This window comes from Vipera ursinii (assembly GCF_947247035.1).
Source record: "Vipera ursinii genome assembly, chromosome: 1".
Taxonomy (NCBI): Eukaryota; Metazoa; Chordata; class Lepidosauria; order Squamata; family Viperidae; genus Vipera; species Vipera ursinii.
The window spans coordinates 254504758-254520033 of NC_139512.1; the positions used below are offsets into that span (position 1 = coordinate 254504758).

The 15276-nt window shown below is 36.6% G+C and overlaps 1 protein-coding gene across 7 annotated transcripts in view; it reads right to left on the reverse strand.

The window, feature by feature from the left end:
* Positions 1-15276, reverse strand: part of FYN (FYN proto-oncogene, Src family tyrosine kinase) — a 108689-nt gene that overhangs the window by 52980 nt on the left and 40433 nt on the right. For 6 of the 7 annotated variants that reach the window (XM_083350066.1, XM_083350069.1, XM_083350068.1 and 3 more), the window contains exon 2: positions 6810-6873. The gene's annotated coding sequence lies outside the window, so the exon portion shown is untranslated. Of the gene's footprint in view, positions 1-6048; positions 6089-6809; positions 6874-15276 lie in introns of all 7 variants that reach the window. The other variant, XM_083350065.1, reaches the window with a different exon arrangement.

The window sequence follows — 15276 nt, forward strand, 5'->3', positions numbered from 1 at the left end:
TAATATTAAGAGAAGAAGAACAAAATGAATAAATCTTATGAAGCAATGACAAACGTTGCCAAGAAAACCTGGCAATAAATCAAATTTTACTGGATGAAACCTGTGTCTTAAAGATCACAAAACACAAGCTTACTATCTTAATATGAATTTTGATGTATCCTCTCATATTCTTTGTACATTCCTTAAAAATTCTGATTGTAGCCTGAGGTTCCAAGAGACTAAAGAGATATCCTGAGAAAATAAATGATAGTCACATATGCCTTGATGTGAAATAGGCAGCAGTGTTTTTTTAAGCTACAACAATAACAAAACACAGCTGCATTTCTACTTTACTGTTTGCAAGCTTTCAAACACCCCTTTACAATCAAAACAGTCCTCAAAATCTTTGCAACATTTAAAAATGTTTAAATGATTTAATACTATCAAAGTAGAAGAACAAACAGAAGAGCCAAATATAGATTTCAAACACTGCATTATACAAGGACATTAAAAAGTTAGTTTTGCAAAGCCATTTAGGTTTGTGAAAGACAGAAAAACTGCTTTGACCTTTTCTTCATGCCACTGGCATTCAGTTTAATTGATTATCTACATATACAGGGTAACAATCATGTTAATTACCCATGGGGTTTAAAGCAATCAAGTTACTGATGAAGTAACAAGACTGGCACATATGTCTTGCATCCAGACAGTCTCCATCCCTGCCCTTCATTTTAGATCCTGCAGTGTGCAGTGTGCTTTAATAAAAGAATCAACTCTGCAGCTGTCCCATAAGCAGACAAGGAATTATTCCTATTACTTTACATATAGCTGAAAATTCAAAACCTACGTGGGAAATAACTTTGCAACAGATGCAGAGCAAACACTATCAATTTTGTGCAAAAATATCTTCTCAAAATATTTGAGATACTTGAAATCCGAGGAAAACAGTATCAGCTCTGTCATTTTGCTGCAAGCCTGAAATAATTCAACATTAGCTTTAGAACACAGGCATTTGCAAAATTCATGTTCTAGTCTGAGATAGCTAAACCAAACGATAAAGGATACCTCCAATAATTAAGTATTCATTATGAGTGAATTGAGAGAATTAGTGAAGATGCAGGGGGGAAGGGAACTTCTGAATAGGACTATTTCTTGGCAGCATTAAGAAAGTTATACAGCAGAGAAAATCCAGGTGGAAGGGGGAAAATTTAAGGTGAAAGTAGAATAAAAGTAGAATGACAGCAGAGAGAGAAATATGAGTTGTATGAAAAAACCAGAAGACAAATTAATTTTCCAACCGAATGAATGGAAAGTAGATATAAGGAAAGTGTTTATAGAAGCCAACTGTCACTGGAAAGGAAAGGATGTGGATTTAACCAATAGGAAATATTAAAAAAAATGGTGACATGATTTAATGAAAAATGTCAATGAAAAGAAATGCATATACAAGAATGATAGTTGCAAAAAAAAAAAAGATAAGTGAAAGATATTGTGTAATGTATACAGAGGGGGAAAGGAATGTAATAAAAATGGAACAATTAAATAAGGCAGGGACAGTGCAGTCTTACTACTGACTTCCCACTTACAGAACTATTCCTTCTATTTTTCCAGTAAGCAGGACCAAAGATTTATTTTGTAGCTCTACATGACTGTACAGAGCAACCTCTCAGCCATTTAACTGTACAGTAATTGTCAAAGCTCGTCCTGCAGCAGGCAGACCGAAGAACCGAAACAGGAACGACAGACCTCCACTGCGAACTGAAAGCACTTTATTCCTCAAGGCAACAGCCACAGCAAGAAACAAAGCCAGCGTTGGCCGCTACCCGCAGCCAACGCTGCTATATACACGCCCAAAGCACCCACCCATACTCCACCCAAACACGCCCACGCCCTCCCATTCCCTATACCTTCCCCACCCCTCGAATGTCGGGCTCCCGAGGCCCGACAGTAATATTACAAAGAGTTTCATAGCATTAAGACAAATAGAGGTAAAGACAAATTATTCCAGAGGCAATTCTTTCCAAAGTATAACAATGCTTTGTCTTCCCCGAGAGGGGAAAAATCTATAAATCCTTATTTATGGTGTGAAAAGCAATTTTAAAGTAAGACTATGGCATTTTTGGGGGGGGGGTGTTTGAGGACATGCAGTGGCTCAACAGTGAAAGAAGCTGAGCTTGTCAGTTTGAAAGCTGATAGCCCCGAGTTCGAGACCCAAGTTCCATACAATGGAGTGAGATCCCATTCCTGCCCCAGATCCCACCCACCAAGCAGTTCAAAAGCATGCAAATAAGACTAAATAGGATTTAATGGGAAGGTAACAGAGTTCTGTGCACCTCGGCATATAATCATGCTGGCCACATGACTGCAAAAATGTCTACAGATAATGCTGCCTCCCTCAGCTAAAAGAGATGACTAGAGTCAAACGCGACTGGACAGGGGAAAACTTTACCTTTATGGCATTTTTAAAAAAAAAAAAATCTGTTATTGTAGGGCATCCTCGGTGTTGGTAGTGAGCAGTGCATCATCAACAAAATGCAAACTACTCACTAGGCAGGCCTGCAAATAAGTCATTATTTCTTGCAGGGCTTGTCAACTATCAGCTTTTTGAGCACTTCACATTAAGCAAGCAAAGTTATGAATGGTAGTACATTTCTGCCTCAGTAACTATTGTCTTGGTTATGGTTACAGATCTTCTTCCTGTTCCTTAAAGTTGTTCTTACTACCCATTACATCAGGTGAAGCAAGCTTTGGGTGAGGCCATTAAACAATGTAATGCCTCAGAAACAAGAGTAAGGAAAATAAGTTGCATGGTAGTTTTAATGCAAGTAGTAGTTGGGGTCTGCTATGCTCACCCTCCAGGGAGGCATTTACAGCCATGTTGGGTCTGGATAAAATTGGCCTCTCTGTCTAAAGAGGTCAGGGCTGATGGGAAAAATCCACAGGGAACTCCATGGGTCAACTGGAAACAATAATGATGACTTCACACTTTTTTATTTGCACTTGCTACAAAATGAGAGTCTGCCAGAGGAGTCATAGGAAAGCTAAAGACCCTTACATCATGCAGACATTCAGGCAAATCTTTTTTCCATAGGGAGCAGGGCAATGAATTCATGCAATTTGCTGTCCTATAATCCAGAGGTCACCAGCCTTTCTTGGTTGGCGGATCAGAGGGAAAGGCAGGGGGAAGCATTTTACTTGTGCACGCGCACACGGCCACGAGCATGCATGTCACACAAATGGCTAGCGCTTGTGTGATACTTGCTAGCCCTGCCCTGTTCTTGTGCACAGTGCCATGTTTCTGTGCTCCGCAGTGCACGGCAGTGTCATTTTTTGCTCTGAGGCGTGGCATCATCCCGTTTTTCCACCCCAAGGTGTGGTGGCATCCGTTTTTGTGCCCCAAGGTGCAGCAGTAGTCCGTTTTTGCACCATGCGGTGCAGCGTCCTGTTTTCGTGCCCCACGGCCGTGGAACTAGCGCAAGTGGGGGGATGTGCACATACACTTGTGTGCGCTGGCCAGCCTGTCCCGCGGCCCGGTGACCAGCAGCCCACAGCCCACCACCGGGCCGTGGCCCACAGGCTGGGGACCCCTGCTATAATCTGAAGGATTCTATGAAGGATTCTATTCCAAGATTTTCCTGGAATACCTGTGGATCTAGGGTTCAGTTTCCAAGATCCATGCTGCTGAAAGAGACATGTAATATGGGACTGTCTATTTACAACATCCTTCAAAACCTTTCCTATGAAGATGTGAGGCATATCATGAGTGGGGATTTTTCAGAACTAGCACGATGGTGACAAAGTAAATATCAAATTCATAGTAAACATCAAATTTAGAGTGCTGGATTGATTTGTGTATGTCTAGGAAATTTACAGTCTTTCAAAGATTTGCTGCTTTCATTGCTAAGGCATCGACTTCACGAGTCATCTTTAAAATAATATAATCATTAGGACATGGGAAAGTCATTCCTATGTTTCTAAACCAAGGAAGCTAGTGGAGATCTATCAGTAGTTCCTTTAAAGTCTTTGACATGATTTGGAACAAACTATTGTAATGTTTGGCTATATTCTTGATGAATCTGCTCAGTTTATCAAGGAAGGGGATATTTGCTGCTGTGTCTTAAGCTACAAGACCTATTTTAGCTACCCAAAATGCAAGAATGACTGGGTAGGTGATAGGACTGTATTTCCTGAGTGGATTTTATAGATTTAGGGATTTAACTAGGAAAATGAAATTGCTTTGATAAATCAATCTCAGAGAGTTCGTGGTAACCATTTTTAACTCTGACGCCACCTCTACTTGCTTCTCTTCTTTAGTTCTCTTTCTTCCCTATTTAAATGCCTGGAAGAGAGAGAGAGTCATTGGGTGAGATGAAATCTGAGGAAGCCTTGCTCAACATTCCAGGAGATTATCTTTTTTGAGTATGTGAGCTGGGAATTTGCTTCCTACAGAAAGCCTCTTTGGGAAGTCCGAAGATGAAAGCAAAGAGGAAGTACGGTACACTGGCCATTTTGCTGTAGTCATTTATAAAGGTTCTGTTCCCACTGTGTTCTGAATTGGGTGAGGCTTTGCTCTCCTGGAAGTCTTCAAAATAACAAATGCCATAAGTTTGACAAACAACTCAAGACAGTAGCCACAGGCTCCTGTAAAAAGTGCACATACTTCTTCATTTGAGATCCAAGTGAAGATCAAGCAACAGGGTGAAATATTCCACGTTTCATGTGGAATTCCTGGTAAGGAGAAGGGAGGGATGGGAAATTCAGACTGGCAAGGTATATGAACTGAAGGAGTGACACCAAGTCAAGGCTGGGAAGAAATAGAAAAATTGGACAGGTGGTATGCCAGAGCAGTGGCTGGGAAGAGCCACTGACTGGGTGAAACAATAAGCAGCAATGGCAATTCATTTTCCATAGCCTCCTCCAGTCTCAACCAATGCTTCCTTGCTCTCTAAGCAACTAGAAAAAACATGGACCCTCAACAGTCTCTATTATGGTGCTTAGTGAACTGCTCAGAGCTTTTCTTCCTGTAAGAAAGAGCATCTCTCTAGTTAACCATTGGGAGAAGAAAATAAAAAGATGGGATCTTTGGATTTAATGTACTTTCTGCCAACTACATTAAATCAATGTTTTACTGTAAATAAATCAGCAAGTGATAAATTTTGAGAAATGTGTGTGGAAAGGGATTATTATTATGGGATTATTCAAGCCTATTTATTCAATTAATAAAGGGATTTAAAATTTAATTTAATTTAAGGACCATTTATTTGTCTATGTTCTTTTCTAGTGTTTGCTTCATCTGAAGTCAGCAAACTGATTGATAACCAGTACTACTAAAATTCTGTTTTTCCCCACCCAGTATAGGGAAGAAAAGGAAATAAAGAGAAAAGAAACAGAAAGGCAGTGGGATTGTAATGCATTTATTACAAAATGTATGTATTTCCCATAAATTCCAAACTTATTAGCTGGTCTGAATATTGAATAATGCATAAAATATTCAAATATATCCTGCATTTAAGGCAATGATAAGTTTTAGCAGCGTGGATGTATCCTGCATTTAATCTTTTAATACCAGTGGCATTCACATAAAGCATATTGCAGAATAGTGTGAAACTTATTGTGGCAATTGTCTATCTTAGCTTGAGGCTTAAAGCCCATTTATGTAAAAATAAAATGAGTGTTCCTATGTTCACAGCTTACAGAAATAAAGCTGGAGGAAATCACATGTACTTTTCAAATATGTACCAGTATGAATTGTGAACAGACATAATTAGACAGATTTTCATTTACAGTACTTTCAGATTCAAATCTGTAGCAAGAGATTCAAAAGTGAGATTTCATTTGTTGCTGCTTTTAGATGAGGTGGCAATGGATAACATCATGGAGGTAAAATTTATTCCATCTTGTCCTCTGATTGCCGTACAAATCCCCAACAGATTACTTCCTAGCATACACCATATTTCAGTAAATAAATGCCCTGTCTTGGAGCCTTTCTGATTTTTAAAAAAATAAGAGTTAAACATTTCTTCAGTGAGTACACTTGAAAACTGCTGGACAAAAATAAACACATCCTACCTGGATTAACTCCAAGGTATTTTATATGTCAATGTCCAGTCTAGCAAAAACAAAGAAAAAAATCTTAAAAGAATCAAACTAATTAAAACTAGAACAAGAAATAGTCATGGCCTGTCAGTCCCAAGTTTTCCAAATAAAATCATTTCAATGTACTTTTCTTACAGAATAAACAATCACTATTCTTAACTCCCAACTGAACTATGAGTTTTCATGGTGATATAATCAATTTGCTTTTTTTTTGAAGCAAGATGTTATTATATCCTTGCCTTAGATTTTAGACCTAAGTACTTTATAAAAGCCACAGCACAGTGTGTAGAAGCTGGTTTGAGAAATTAAATTGTTCAGTGCGCTCCTGGCCTGAAAGCTCTGCTAGATTTCTTTCAGATTTAAAGAGGAAAATATTGCTAATATATTAATCACCAACTTTGTAAAATTATAGTTTTCAATATACCAAATTAAACTAAAAATGATTGAAAAAAATAGATTTGAAAATTGAGCTGTGGTGGTGCAGTGGTTAGAATGCAGTATTGCAGGCTAACTCACTGCTCACAAACAGGAGTTCGATCTTGACTGGCTCAAGGTTGACTCAGCCTTGCATCCTTCTGAGGTCAGTAAAATGAGGACCCAGATTGTTGGGGGAAATATGCTGACTCTATAAACTGCTTAGAGAGGGCTCTAAAATACTATGAAGCAGTATATAAATCTAAGTGCTACTGCTATTTAATTGAAAACACTCCTGTTGTAAAATGAAAGTTGCTTACCCCCCTGAAAACACAGCGAGCTTTTATTCACCACATTTTTTCGGCACCTTCTTTAAGACAGAGTCTGCAAAGAAAGAAAAGACTTACTCAGTTATGCTTTTCCATATTGATGGAACACAAACAATCTAATATTCTGGCACTTCTCATAAGCTGTCTTCTTTAAAAACTACTGACATAAAGTTACTATGTGCAATACTGAAGATGGGATATTGGGCCACTTCCCTTTTACAAAACTTAACACGTTGTATGCTCAAAAGATAAACTTGTAGATAATGAGAGCTCTAAACTTTATTAGCTAAGCAAAGGGCTATGATATGCTTTTCAACATACTGAAATTTCAATTAAAAAATTGAAAACATTTACCAATTATCAAATGTACTCAATTGCACAATGAAGCAAATTATTCCCATAGAATAATGAACTCTAATTGAGTGCTAGATATACAAATAAAAACCCACAGGACTTATTTTAATTGCATTTTAATTAATTCTCTATTTTATTTTTTTAACTTCTGATCATTTTTCCTGACTATAGATTCATTAAATAAAGTATTAATAAAAAATCTTCAAAAGGAACTATATTATTAAGCCTATTTTAAGTCATATTAATATCCTAAGTTACTTCAAAGTTGTTTAGCATAGCTTCCTGAGTTGTTGGCTGAAAATACATGAAAACACCAAAATATATGTTCATACAATATGACCATGGAAACTTGGCTCATCAATCATACCTGGTTGACTATAAACTTTAAAATTTCTTAATTTTCAAATCCATTCAAATTCTTAATATTTTATTCTCTCTCTTAAAAACAAATATCACTGCTATCACTATTTTATAGAACTCCACAGGTTTATTGTGAATCAACGTTTATTGTAAACAGCAAAAGTATATTTATGAAAAAACAATTTATCAGTTACAGAAAAATTGCCAGACATGCATGATCCAGTTTGAATAATTTGAGAATAAGAAGGCTAAAGTGGACAAATAAACAATTTGCCAATGCTAAAGAAATCTTTGTGGTAGCTATTCCAATTCTTTCCTTAAGCTAAAAATAGAATAAAATACCTTACAGTGCAGGCAATTTATACTGACAGAATAATTTTTTAGCAATTATTGGAGAGAAAAAGCATGTGCCTTGGGTAAGATCCTGCTAATAAAAGAAACAAAAAGGTGGGATACAAATAAATAAATAAATAAATAAAATGATTTCAAGGAAACAGGAAGAAAGATGTACTATGACAAGTATATACTGACAAAAATAGGAAAGGAGATTTAATATTTTTTTATAGTGACTCTAAAACTATTGGTTCAGCATCAATTTTCTAATAAGACATGATTTTGGAACTCTGGTGAATTAGCACTTGACTAAAAGCCACTTAAGGGATGCGGTGGCTCAGTGGGTTAGGATGCTGAGTTCGAAAGCACGTAAAAATGCAAGTAGAAAAATAGTGACCACTACGGTGGGAAGGTAACAGCGTTCTGTGCGCCTTTGGCATCTAGTCATGCTGGCCACATGACCACGGAAATGTCCTCGGACAAGCGCTGGCTCTTCGGCTTTGAAACGGAGATGAGCACCGGCCCCTAGAGTCGGAAACGACTAGCACGCATGTGCGGGGGAACCTTTACCTTTACCTTTTAAAAGCCACTTAAATTGCAGATTATGCCTTGATATATATTTTAATTCCATAATCCAGTTGAATATAATCACACAGCTATTATTGGATAATAATAAATTGGAAGGCCAAGGATTATATTGATCTGTATGTAGAATTTCTGTCTTTCAAATTTGGTACAAGTAAATATTTCCCTCCAATTGTATTTATTTAATCTCCATATGAATCAAAGAGCATTCCAAACAATGCACAATGAACACCATTACCTAAATTTTAATAATTCTTCACAACTCTTTCTTAAAGTTAAGTATATGTAGGTGAAGGAGTGGCAGAATCTGCGGGCAGGGTTAAAAAAGGGATCAGCCTACAATCCCTACATAGTCAGAAACGAACAAAGTACAACCCCTCTTGAATTCTGTTGACCCTTATCTAACACCAAATAGCTGTTAACTGTTAGATGAAAAGATTCTTATGCATAGGCATGGTTCACAATAAATCAGTTTAATTGGACAGTATGAGAAAATTCCAGAGCAGCTTGCTTTTCTCTTAAAATCCTCCTTGGTGTACTTCTGAGGTTGGTAGATGGATTTTCTTGGTAAGGCATTTTTCTAGTGACAAATGTAGATTAATTTTGGGGATGATCATTTATTTACAAGAAACGCAAGAAGATATCAGACAAAGAATCATCCCCAACGTACAATGCAACAGACAAAACAAAACACTCAGCCACGATCCCAAATCCTTAATCTCTACCCAGAAATATTGTTCTGAAATAATAAAATAAATTGGAGAAAAGACAACCACCAAATAATATATTCAAATCTACAGTGGTATTATGGAAAGAGATTAACCTTTTTCTGATCCTGAAACAGTATTTAGCAAAACTGAGCCATGCCATTAAATAACAATAATACTAAACAGAACTGTAAGATAGAAATTAAGCATATTAAAGTATTGTGGGATTTCCGAACACAAACTGATAAATTCCTGGTATATAACACCATCACACGACTGTGGTTGAAAAGAAGAACGTGTGGGTAATTGAGGTGACAAACTGGGGGATAGTAAAATAGAAGACAAAGAACTGAAAAAGTTCACAAAGTACCAAGATCCAAAAATCGGAATTGAAAGATTAGGGTATAAATCAGTCTTAATGGTTATCGCCATACTGGGTTCCTTACTTGGACAAGCCTCAGAGAATCTGTGCATTGACAAGTTTTCCATCTGTCAACTGCAAAAGGCCACATTGCTCGAATATGCACATACACTATTAAAACATCGTAGATTTTTGGGAAGAGCTCAATGTGTATGAAGGCCAATACCAGATCAAGAATGGACAGTTATGACTTCACATTACTGTGAACAGATAAAAATAAAGATCTAGGTTGAGTTTAACAACGAGGCCCAAATGATGATCCTGGTTTGTCAAAAAACTGGGAAACTTGTAGTTAATTAATCATAATACATTAAGCCATGACAATTATACTTGTTCCTAACTTTTTAAAGTATAATTGATGAAGCCTTGAATGTCATGTCTAACTTAGAGCATAGCAGAATTTTTGAATGTGGAAGAACAATATTATGTATCAAAGAGCTTTTTCCTCTTTCTTGACTAGACTAGGAGCTGAGTTTCATAATACTTTTTAATATAGGTCTACTCAGAAGAAGAAGTGCAGCCAGAAATAACAATATCCTAATTATTGTTTCAATTTGATGTATATTGTAAGAAGCATGCCAACAACATATTACTACCACTTTCTATGCCTCTATTTTATTGTTATTCTCCATTCTGAAAGTAGAGTGAAAAGATAACAATTTGAATAAAAGTAAACCTACTGTCTCATGAGCATTGTGACTAGGCATTGGATTCATATTTCCAAATATTATATCTGTAATATAGTGAAAATCAGTTTATAATACTATATAATGTGTAAAGTTAAAGGTAAAGGTTCCCCCGCACATGCGTGCTAGTTGTTTCCAACTCTAGGGGCCGGTGCTCATCTCCGTTTCAAAGCCAAAGAGCCAGCGCTTGTCCAAGGATGTCTCCGTGGTCATGTGCCCGGCATGACTAGACGCCAAAGGTGCACGGAAGGCGCACCTTCCCACCGTAGTGGTCCCTATTTTTCTACTTGCATTTTTACGTGCTTTCGAACTACTAGGTTGGCAGAAGCTGGGACGAGTAACAGGCGCTCACTCTGTTATGCGGCACTCGGGATTCGACCCGCCAAACTGCTGACCATCTGATCGACAAGCTCAGTGTCCTAACCACGTCTCATTCATATATATATATCTATATATATCTCTATCTCTATCTATCTATCTATCTATCTATCTATCTATCTATCTATCTATCTATCTATAGAGAGAGAACCTTTATCTTTAGACACACACACACACACACACACACACACACACACACAAAAGTTAGCCAGGTCCATAATAGCTTTATATTTCCAAAAACAGCAACGCAAACTCAGGTAAGATCTTGAACTAAATGAAATGGTTCTTGGAAGTAGTTAGTATGTATTCTGCTCAGCTTGTATTCAGGTCATATAGAGAGCCATTTACAAAGGTCCTTTATTACAGCAATACACAAGGAAACACTAGCTGTCTACTGTGAGGCTTCCCACCTGCTCTAAACAGGGTGAAGAGGGGGAGGAAAAAGACTATTATACCCAAGTTTCCGGGAGAAAGAAAAGAAACTCAAGCCTACATGTTCTCTGAATATGTATACATGCACCCACATGTAAAAAAAAAATAATCTTTCCCATGTTGAAGTCATACTGAAGCATATGTATGATATGAATTGCCATACTGAATAGAGCCTATAATTAAAATGTCACTTCTTCCAAAACTGTTGTCTGCTCCTGCCAAACGACTGATCTCTGTTTGATCAGAAGTTCATTTTTATCAAGGAGATTAATTCTCTCATTTAAATTTACAGGTGCTCTATATGAATGCTTTATCAAGAAAAAGGATAGCTCTTTATAAAACAGCAAAGCTTACTTGTATTACACAAACAACAATGTTGGTTTCCCTGAGAAGCTTTTTCTTGGGGGGTGCTAAGACAGATTTGACGAGACATGTGTTCACATTGAAATGGGCACAGATATTACGTGACAGCCGCATTCCAAGCATTTCGAAGGCCAGAACAAGGCTCCTATTTATAGGATTCTTTCAATGAATGGACTTATGTTAAAACAGTGAGTTGTTTATAACGATTTCAATAGACATGAATTGCACTTGGTGGCAGCTCTTTTTAAAGAAACTGAATTTCATATTTTTAAAAATGTTCTGAATCCCAATATTTTATAAACTGCAAAGGTTTGTGCCATTGCATGTACCCACCATTTCCTATTATATAAGGGACACAGGATCTCACTGTACTCCTGGCACAACTGTAATGGTATTTAGAATAAAGAGAACCAGATGTTCATTTGCACAGTATTATCAATTATACTTCATACTGAGATTCATTGCTTAGGATATTCTTCCCATTCTGGTGGTGTCTGGTGGAGCATTTAGCTCCCATATAGTGTTAGCTGGACACCATGAAAGTGAAAATCTCCTATGTCCAGAATGCACTGAGGAAGATTGGGGTGGGAATGAGAAGACAAAGGGAGAAAGCTAACATTGATTGCTAGGACTCTAATAAAACTGTTTCAAGATTCCAGTATCTTTTTTGTTCAAAATCTTTGCAAATAATAAATCTATACACATTCAGGGCAAAAATATTTTCTGATAACATTTGATACAAATCCTACTAGATTGAATACCTGGGCGGCTTTCAGATCAAATCAGTCAATAAATAAGGAAGCATATTGCTTTCAATTTCAAGGGATAGTTTTGCTTGAAGCTTATCAAAACAACACTTTATAGGAAAGTTACTGTAACTGCAAGGAATGGCATCCAGGTATTTGGACTAAATGTTCATTAGTACACACAGAACATACTAACTCTACTTCTCCTAAATAGGACGTGGAACTTGGAGATTTGGGGGAGAAAACTGAGAATGAATATGCTCAAAATAGGGTTTGTGTTTTTAAAACAAGCAATAGGAGTAGGGAAACTTTTACAACTGGATATGACTTGGAAAGAACTAATGTACATTTAGGGAACTCTACACTAATAGGTGAGATTCAGTTGCAGTGACCAAGAGCAGTTTTAAAACAGCTTGTTCTGATATGCTAGTTGCAGCACTACAACTCTAAGTGGAGTTTACAATTTACTTATTCACACAATAGTCTAGGTTCAATAAATGAAGTTTTCTTCATGGAGCTATCTTGTAGAGCCGTGGTGGCACATGGTTAGAATGCAGTATTGTCTGCTAATTCTGCCAATTATCAGCAGGTTCAATCTTGACTGACTCAAGGTTGACTCAGTCTTTCATCCTTCCGAGGTAGGTAAAATGAAGACCCACATTGTTGGGGACAATATGCTGACTCTGTAAACCACCTAGAGAGGGTTGTAAAGCACTATTAAGAGGTATATAAGCTACTGTGGAAAATTTATCTGGTGCAGAACAAGGCCATCCAAGAGTGAAGAACTATTTCAAGCACACTTGTTATGCAGAATAATTAAAAGCCAAACTCTTTGTTTCTCTCCTGTGGTTGGAAAACTCAAAAAAATCTCTAGACATTGCTGATAATTTTTGATGGCCATTAGATTAGGAGTTCCCAAAAAGGAAAGTGAAAGCCAATGCAAGTAAAGCAATAATAAAAAGAAATAAGTAGATAAACTATTGAGATGGCCCTGGCCACACAAGAAGCTGGCAGAGCTTTCCAGAGCAAAGCAAGACTGGAATTGGAAAAGAAAGCTATCTTCTCCCACAAAAACTGATTTTAGAAGACTTTCTAGCCCTACTCTTGGGAATCAGTAGAAATGAAATGCTTGCTTCAGAAATACTTTATCTCCACTATAGAATTTTTTTTTTTGATCTTTGGAAATGTTTCTTGGGGAGAACTGAGGAAAAAATCCTCTCCAGTTGACTGTGAGAATCCTTATGAAGCCTAAAACAAACTGATCGTTAATGTTGGATGTCAAACATCAATTTTGCTTATGCAAATATGAAAAACAACCGCAAGAAATCTTGTAATTGGATAGAATTCTGAACAGCTGCTGGGTTTTTTTGCATTCATTCGACATGCAATTCTAGGTAAAAAGAAATAAAAGGCTTAATTTAGTAAACGTAATTCAATTTCAGACATTACTTTAAAGAAGATAAATCCAGGGGAAGCTACAATAATCTATAGTACAGTATGTTGATATGTAACAAATGTTCCATATAAGTTCACAATAGCTTTATTGTGTATGGGGAATCTAATGCCAGCATGGTGTTTGCAGATTCTTCTTCTAAATCATTTCCTCAAAAAATATCAGAACATGTAACTGTGATTATTAGATGTTAAATTCTTACTTTTTCACAGTATTTCTATTTTTAATCCAGAGTTCAGTAGAATTAATAGAAATGTTGCCTTAGAGAAGCTTACATCCAGTTAAATATATACAAAATTGCCCTACTGAATAAAAATGCAGTTGACATTATGAATTCAAAAGCTTATAGGTTTTAAAAAAGTTATTAAGACAGGTTCAAGTTCTATAGTGTTTACTTGCTGACAGTTGCCTAAAGAACAAAATATGTATTTTACACAAATACTTTGCTTTTCTGAACAAATGTTCAAATGTTTTCTCTACTTTCTGGCATTTATAGCATTTTAAGAGTTTTGATTGCTTTGTTGCTTTTAAAATCCAAATATTACAAACAAATGAAGAACAAGGACATTAACATTACTATTAATATTATAGATTTTGGATCTTATTTGCTGCAATGGGTGTAAATGCGAGGACCAGCTGCAAGTCACTTTTTCAGTGCCAGTGTAACACTGAACAGTAGCTAAACAAATGACTGTAAGTCGAGGATGACCTACATATTAATTATAACCAGTATTTTTGTAATAAGTCATAATTTTATAGCCAAGGGTTTTGGAGTAACAAGGAATGTTTATAATTACTAGCAATGGCAAATATAAAGTTTATTTATGAATTAAATGAAGGTAGTTTGAATTAGGGAAGTTCATAAAAAGCAACCACCCTTTTCTTCTTCTCTAAACAGTATTATTGAATAACCATTTCAGGGTACTACCAACCATTAAGTGTAGGCAGGATCTTGCCATTCTGATAATACATTTTTCATGACATCACGGTTCTAGAATATCCCAAATACTATATATATGTCAGCAGCACAAATTCTTATGCTATCTTTCAATAGTGAGACCTGGACAACTACATGCTAAGTGCTAAATGCTAAAAAGATAACACACGTTTGTCACACATCTACAAACATTTCCTGCTACGTGTAGCAAAACAGAAAAACAACCATTGCAGACTTTGGGGTTTTTCATATCTATCATAAAGACCACTTTCTCTGCAAGTCTTTTCCTGTTACGATCGAAACCTGCATTTCTCAACATAATACAGCTCCCACTCAAACATATCCAATTCAAGACCAATTTATTATCTATCAAAATGTTTTTTCAAGTTGCAGAATTTCTGCTATTTAAAAAACTTTGCTCTGCCTTTCTAAATGCAGGAACTGCCTTGATGCTTTTATTAGCAGGTTAAATATATTACTAAATTGCATTCAACGTTACGTTTACATGTAGAGGAAATTATGAATGCACTAAGGAGGGAGGAGAAATGGTAAACTATGGTAGCATAGAAGAAACCAACAATAAAGACTGCACATTTGCCTACGGGGAGACAAAGTGCTTGGGTTTTGGAGAATATCCAACAATTCTGATACCAAGTAATTTAACTGCTCATTTCTATGGCTGAAACAGCAGTTCAGAAGAACT